The following is a 7,828-nucleotide window of genomic DNA, read 5'->3' on the forward strand; positions in this document are numbered from 1 at the left end:
AAGGGAGTCCTCAGGCCCCGCGGCCCGCGAGGAATCAGCCTCCTCCCTGAGAACATGGCTGAGCTCACGGACGGCCCGTCAAGGACTTGCTGTCATTAGACATGGTTTGCTTCAAGTCTCTGTGTCCAAGAATCTCTGTGGCGTTACACGAGGACTTTGTTGTAACGATCACGCGTTTGTTTTAATAATGAGTATTGACAAAGGACACCCAGGGATAGATAAAGTGTCTGTGGAGACCTCTCCTGTCTGCCCGCTGCTCCCCTCAGCAGTGTGTTTCAGTCAGTCTGCCTGTTCTGCTCCCCACTCTGTCTCTGGTGGATCTTCTCACCCCCCGCACCTCTGGCCTGTACCCCAGCTCCTGTATGCACAAATAAATAAATCCTTAAAAAAAAAAAAGTGTCTATGGAAAGGCCCCTAAGCCGAGTCTGGATGCTGGTGCTGGCGGAGACCTGGGTCTGGGCCTCCCCGAGCCTTGGTTTCCTCATCTGTAAGTCAGGACAGAGGTCCCTGGGCCTGCGGCCTCAGTGTGGGGCATTGAGGGAGAGGCTGCTGTCGCCGAGAGAGCCGGGCAAGCGCCTTTGCAGATGTGAAGCAGGTGCCCAGCCAGGGCCTGGGACAGAGCCACCTCCTCAGGGGGCCCGGGCAGCAGTGGGGCTCAGCGCAGCTCCTGGCCCCCGGCCACAGGACAGTCCTCAGGCAGTGTTCCGTCCTCAGGATCTCTCCCGGCAGGGTGAACTTGGGGTGCACCCTCATCTTCAGGGGAAGGCTTCCGTGCGGCCTCAAGTGAGGCTCTTCTCACAAGTGGGCAGCTGGCCTCGGCCTCCTTCTGTCCCCGCTCGCCTGAGCAGGTGGACACTGAGCTCACGGTGCTGCTTTCCTCTGTGGCAAGAGTGGAAGCCCCTGGGCCAGCTGCAGCCAGAGGGGGACTGGTTAGGCCAGGAGCCCATGGGCACCGACGGGAGGACGCCCGGGGAGGGGCCAAGCCCTCTGGCTCCAGGGCCGCCCGAAGCCGGTGGCAGCTCACCCAGGAAGGGCAGGACCCAGCAACCTCCGGGAGAGGGTGGGCTCTACCTGCATCAACAGGGGGTGCCGGCCGCTTCCTTCCCCTTTGCAGCCTCTTCCTCAACACCCAGTCCTGGCGAGATTGTCTTGGGCCACGCGGGGCCGGGGCCACACTGTCTGGGGTGGGCAGGTGCTGGCAAGCCCTCCACGGCTGCTTCCCACGGGGGATGGGGAATCCCCCCAAGGAAATGGAATTCTGTGGTTGTTCCCAGAAGAGTGGGAACTGGGTGTTTGGGGGCGGAGGGTGGATAACCAGGAACCGGGAGCCACGCTGGGCGGTCTCTACGACCCAGACAGGCCTGCGCTCCCGCCCACTCACCAGCCGCAGACTGACCGCTGGGTTCCAAAGTCCAGTTGTGGGGGGACATCTGATTGGTCACGAGTCAGGTGTTTGCCCTGGTCCAATCAGCCTTGGCTGACAAGGGGGGCCTCGTAGCTATGGTGACGGAGGTGTACCCTCAGGGAAGGGGAGCTGGATGGACACCCCAAATACCCTCCAACACAGAATTCAAGAGTCCTCAGAGCCGGAGCCACTCCTTTGACACCCCCTGAGTCCAATGTGCGCCCCTTCCAGGGGAGGGGGCTGGGTCCTGAGGCTCCAGTGGGGGCCCAGTTGGCACCTCCAGAAGCCGGTGGGCCCTCCTGGGGTCAGTCTCAGACATGCTTACAGCAGGGGGGGAAGCAGCTTTTCTGGAGCCTGGAGCCCGGAGCCCATCACCACCCTGGGACCAGAGAGCTGCCCACCGCCCTTGGCTCAGGGCCAAGAAGCCGAGTCAGACGTGGGCCCCATCCCAGCCAGAACCAGAGCCAGAGCCGGAGCCAGAGCCGCAGGCAGGTCCCAAGGACAGCTGCTGGGAGAGCCCAACAGCCCCGGGCCTGGCCCAGCCAGCACATGCCCTGGTCCCCACAAGCCAGTTATCGCTGCCCAAGCAGGGCCCCGGGACAGAGGGCACATGTGTCCGGGCTGCGGCCTGCCTAGCCCCCCCCAGGACAGAACTGGGGCAACCTTACGAGGGGTAGGTGGTGACTCAGTCTCTCCATCCCGCACCCCCACAAGTCCCCCCCTCGAGGGCAGCCAGGCAGGGCCCAGGCCCACACGTGAAGGACCTTCTGTCCCTAAGCCTCAATTTCCCTGTCTGTGCAGTGAGGGCCCATGTGCCCCCGCCGCCAGGGCAGTGCCAGCCTGCGACATCAGAGCGACCAAGGGAAGACGCAGGCGCCTTGCTCCCCGGAGTCCTGCCCTTCTGCTTTCAGGCTTGCATGTAGGTCCGCGGTGGCCGTGGCGGCGACTGCCCACCACATCCTCGCTCTGCTTCCCGGGCGTCGGCTTCTGAGCCCGCGCGGGCGCCTGTGGCTGAGGCAGCAAGATCCAGAGAGGGTGAGGAGCTGGGCCCGGGTCACACAGCTGTGGAGGCACCAGAGCCAGGTCTGTGTGCCCGGCTGCGAGCTCACCAGGCGGCACAAAAGCAGCTGGATTCTCCGTCCAGAGATGCGGACCCTGCAGAAACCCCCTCGCTCTCACCGCCCAGCAGTGCTGGCGGAGGGCAGGGGTCCAGGTGGCTTCAGGCGACCAAGGGCTTGTGTCTGTAGGATAAGTGAGCCCTCCCCCCACACACACTCGGCCTCCCCACACAGCTCCGGGGGGCTAGGAGGACCCCTGGCCCCACCCCCACCTTCTGCACATGGGGCCTGGCCACCCCCTTCCTGGGGTCCAGCAACCACTGAGCGGCCTGAGCGGCAGTGCCCGGCTGCCCGCCGCGGCCACGTGGCCAGGATCCCAGCAGGCCCGGGGGAGCGATCCGCCTTGTTAATAACGCGTCTGAATCACCAGCGCGGGAGGCGCAGGAGGCGCTGCTGGGAGTGCGTGTGGGGGGCGGGGGCCTGGAGAGGCTCATTACACGGAGGCAAAACATGGCTCAGATCAGTGGGGCACCCGCTGATGGGTCTCGCGCGGCCTGGGTGGAGAAAAGGCAGGAGAGGCTGCCGCGGCCCGCCGAGGAGCAGGGAGGACCCGGGAGCCTGGGCGCTCCTGCTGCGGCGAGGGAGCTTTCTCTCAAGATGCAACATCAGCTCGTCTTTCTCTCAAGATGCAACATCAGCTCGTCCCGGGCTCAGCCCCGGAAGGGGGGGCGCTTCCAGGAACCTGAGAAGGGGTGCAGGAGAAGGCCGCCCCGTCCCGGCCCTCACCTTGGAGGGCTGTCGTGGAACAAGGGGAGGGGAGGGGCTCCTGCAGGTGAGGTCTGGGGCCGGGGCTGTCTGGAGCAGGCTGAAGTCCCACCTGATGCCAATGATAAATGAGGCCACCAGCAGCTTCTCAGAACTCCCCTCCGCCCCCGCCACGCCCCTGCCCTGCTTTCACGACACAGTTCCCAGCCTCGAACCTGCCTGCCCTCTGGGAGGTGCACTTCGGCGGCTTTTACAGAGACTTGCAGAGCCACCGCCGCAGCTCCAGGGCATTTTCTTCACCTCCCCAAAACCCCAAGCCCGTAGGCAGCTCCCCTCCCAAGCACCCTGGCCCAGGCCGGCCGGCCGGGACGACTTCCTGTGCCCGCGAGGCGCCTCCACTGCACATGGGGACACGGGGCTGTCCCCCACTTTCCGGCACGAGGAGGGGCGCTGACACGGGCATGGGCATGCACGTTTCCTGTGCACACTCACTCCCGCCCCTCCTGGCTGTGCCTTAGGACGGGACGGCCAGGCCCGTGTTAAGTGGACGCTGTATCTCTGGGGGTGCTGCCCGAGGTCCGGGAGCACGCGTGATTTACACCCTCGGCGTCAGAGCCACCCCCCACCCCCCGCAGCCTCATGCCCTCGTCGGCGCTTGTGACGGCGCCTGTGCTGTGATACCCAGGCCTGGCACGAGGGAGCGCGTCATGCCGCCGACTCACGTCCAGTGATGCTGCCCCCGGCACCACCCGCTGCCCCCGGCCACTTCTCTGTGGACGTGCCTGTCCGGAGGCCACGACCATTCAATGTGGGGGCAAGTCCAGCAGGGCCCGGAAAACAGGCTCCACATGCAGAAGGACACGGTTGGGCCCTCCCCTTACACTCGACACGAAAGTTAACTCAAAATGTTCAAGGACTCATTAGAACTTGTTTTTTTTTTTAAGATTTATCTTTTTAGGCATACAAGAACTGGGGTACAGGCCAGAGGTGTGGGGGAGGGGGTGAGAGGGTTCACCAGAGACTGAGGGGGGGGCAGAACAGGCGGATCTACTGAAACACACTGCTGAGGGGAGCAGCAGGGAGACAGGAGAGGTCTGCTGCGCCATGTGGGTAGCTCCCTGGCTGGGGAATCGAACTCCTGCGGCAGAGGCTGTGGTTAGCTTCATTGTGCTGAGACTGAACCCCTTGTGCCACCTGGGAGGCGCCCCCTTAGAACTTAAACTATGAAAATCACAGAAGAAAACAGAGAAGAAAGCTTCACATCATTGGGGCCGGCAGCCTTCCAGGCAGGATCCCAGAAGCACAGAGAGCAGAAGAAAAAGCCAGGTGACTTCACCACATCTAACATCTTTGGGGCATCAAAGGAGACGAGCAGAGTGCAAAGGAAAGGCCGCAGAGGGAGAAAATCAACCCTCTTTCTGAGGACGGGTTAATATCCAGAATGTGGACAGAATGTCTAAAACTCAACCCAAAAAACCCAACTGCAGACGGGCGGGGTACCGTGGGGGTGCGAGGCTAAGCACGACAAGCCAGGCACAAAAAGACAAATCCTGTGACCCCACCTCTCCGAAGCCCCTGGGGCGTCACATCACAGACAGAAAGCAGAATGTGGGTGCCAGCAGCGGGGGAGCGGGAAACAAGGAGGTGGTAGCAACACGGGTCAGTTTTTTTTTTTAATATTTTATTTTATATAATTCTTACATCGTTTTTCATTTTTGCACAATGTATGCATTTTCATTTTGTCATATTCCCCGTACAACTGCACCCCCCCTTATTTTCACCCTAATCCTTCCTCTCCCCCCACCCCCGTAGTGTCTCTGGTTTATAGTTGCTTGTTGATTTTGATTTTTACTTTGTATTGATTAGTCTTTTTCCTGGTCCCTTATTTAAGTTTTCTAGATTCCTGCTATGAGCGAGACCATCCGGTATTTTTCTTTTTCTTTCTGGCTTATTTCGCTGAGCATGATCCCTTCCAGCGCCATCCATGTTGCTGCAAACTGCATGGGTTTATCTTTTTTGAATGCTGAGTAATATTCCATGGTGTATATGGACCCCATCTTCTTGATCCAGTCATCTATTTTTGGGCATTTGGGCTGTTTCCATAGCTTAGCTATTGTAAATAGTGCTGCTATAAACATAGGGGTGCAGGTGTCCACAGGCCAGGTTTGCAAGATGAAAATGAAGCTTTCACGTGCAACAAGGAAATACCCTTCACACTGCTGAACTGCATGCTTAAAAATGGTGAAGATGGGGCCTCTCTGGTGGCGAAGGGGTTAAAGTCTCAGCAAGACCAAGCTATCACCAGCCACTGTAGCCTGAGTTCGATCCCCAACCAGGGAGCTACCCCCATGGCGCAGCAGACTTCTCCTGTCTCCCCGCTGCTCCCCTCAGCAGTGGATTTCAGTCGATCTGCTTGTTCTGTTCCCCACTCAGTCTCTGGTGGACCATCTCATCCCCTGCGCTCGTGCCTGCACCCCGGTTCTTGTATGCATAAATAAAAAATAAATCTTTTAAAAAAACCCAAAATGGTGGAGATGACAAAGTTCAGGCTGTGTGTATTTCACCGTCATTAAAACTAAACTACACTAAACCCGGGCCAAGGATTTGAATAGACATTTCTCCGGAAAATGTCTGCAAGTTGCCAGAAAGCCAGCAAAGATGCACGCCAGCGAACCAGCTGGTGATGCCCTGAAACTTAGGGAAGCAAAGCAAGACCACAAGAGACCGCAGACCACAGCGGGATGGTTACAGTAAAAATAAAGTATCAAGTGTTGGTAAAGGAGACTGAGACAGATGGAGGCTGTGCAGAGCTGGCAGGAGGTGGTATGAATTCCTCAAGCAATTCAGAAATCACCAAAGGATACAGCGATCCCACCTCTGGGTTATTAGCACCTCAAGGTGGAAAGCGGAGACTAGAGCGGACACTTGGACACCCATGTTCACAGCACCCAAAAGGTGGGAGCGGCCCGTGTTCATTGATGAGCGATAGAATAATTGGGAGGTGTGTGTGTGTGTGTGTGTGTGTGTGTGTGTGTGTGTGTGAGAGAGAGATTATTTCCCTTAAAATGGAATCAAGTTTTGATACATGCAGCAGCGTGAAATTGAAATTATAATGCCACCGAAATGCTTATTTGATTTTAAAGTGGGTTGCCTTTGATTGAGTAGGAAGAGTTGGCAAACCAGGGCCTTATCAGATACATGATCTGGAAATATTTGCACCTTTTTGAACGATGTTTCTGGAAGCATGTAAGTTTTGTGATCAAGAGCAGTGTATGTTTTTCTCCTGTTGCCCATGCTGTGGGCCAACACCAGGTCGTGCAGGGCGGCCCACTGTAGTTTCAGGGGTGTGAGCCACTTTGGATTTTGGTTTGCAGCGTGAGGAGGTGGGGCTGCAGGTTTATTTTCTGCATGTTTGGTTGTCCCAGCGTCACCGGTGGCACCTTTGCCGAAAGTCACTTGACCATAAATGTCCAGGTTTAATTTTGGACTCTCAATTCTACCTCAATGATCTATAAATACATCTATCCTTATGCCAGGACACACACTCACACGCTTCCTAACGACAGCTTTGGACTCCGTTGGAAACTGAGAAGGGTTAAGTCCATTAACTTTGCAATGCACAATGCAAATTGTTCTTTTTCAGGACGGTTTTAGCGATTCTGGATCCCTCGCATTTGCACATGGAATTTAGGATCAGCTTGTGGATTTCTGCAAAGCCACCTGAGATTGCGATAGCAGTTGCACTGAACTTAGCAATCCATTTGGGAAGTACGGTCTCCTCAGAACATTGTCTTCTGATAAACGGAATGGCTTTCCATTTATCTAGATCTTTAATTTCTTTCAATATTTTAAGTTGCAGAGTTTAGCACCTAGCAAGTTTATTCCTCAGTATTCCTTTTGATGCCAATGTGTTTTGTTTTCACTTTTGCATTGTTCATTGCAAGTGTATAGAGATGATATTTATATATGGATTTTGCATCTTCCTCGCTTTTGTAGCTCTAACACAGCAGGCAGAGACTGTACAGGTCACTCTGGCTGAAGCAATGGCCAAGGCTGGAGACAAGACCCGCTGTAAGGCAGTGGCTGTGATCCAGAGGTGAGGGTGAGGGTGGCTGGCCATGGCCATGGCGGTGGGCCTAGCAGGTGGACTTGAACCACAGGGCCGGGATGGGGCGGGGGAAGGCAGGGACCTGTCAAGGAGAAGACCCCGATTTGGGGTCAGGACCCTCCAGGCACTGACCAGGGTTAGGGAGGGGGCGAGGCAACTTCACTTTGAAGATGTGGCTTTGACTTGGAAGAGACACGTTGGGGAGACATGTCCAGGTGAGACTGGACAGAGCCCCAAGGAGCCCAACACTGAAGGGACGGACACAGGAGGCTGACGGAGCAGCTGGGAAGAAGGCACATGCAGAGGGGTGGGTACCACGCCATGGGAGCCAAGGGTATACTTTTTAAGAGAGGGGGGCCCCCCTGTGTCCCAGGCTACTAATGTCTAGGTCATAATGTTAGGGGGGAAAGGCTGTCCTAAAGCTAATTCCACACAGGCTTTGTGGACTCCACCCCCACCCCAGGCCAAAGCCAAAGACACTGGGAACTCCAC

The sequence above is a fragment of the Talpa europaea genome (assembly GCF_964194135.1).
Source record: "Talpa europaea genome assembly, chromosome: 7".
Lineage (NCBI taxonomy): Eukaryota > Metazoa > Chordata > Mammalia > Eulipotyphla > Talpidae > Talpa > Talpa europaea.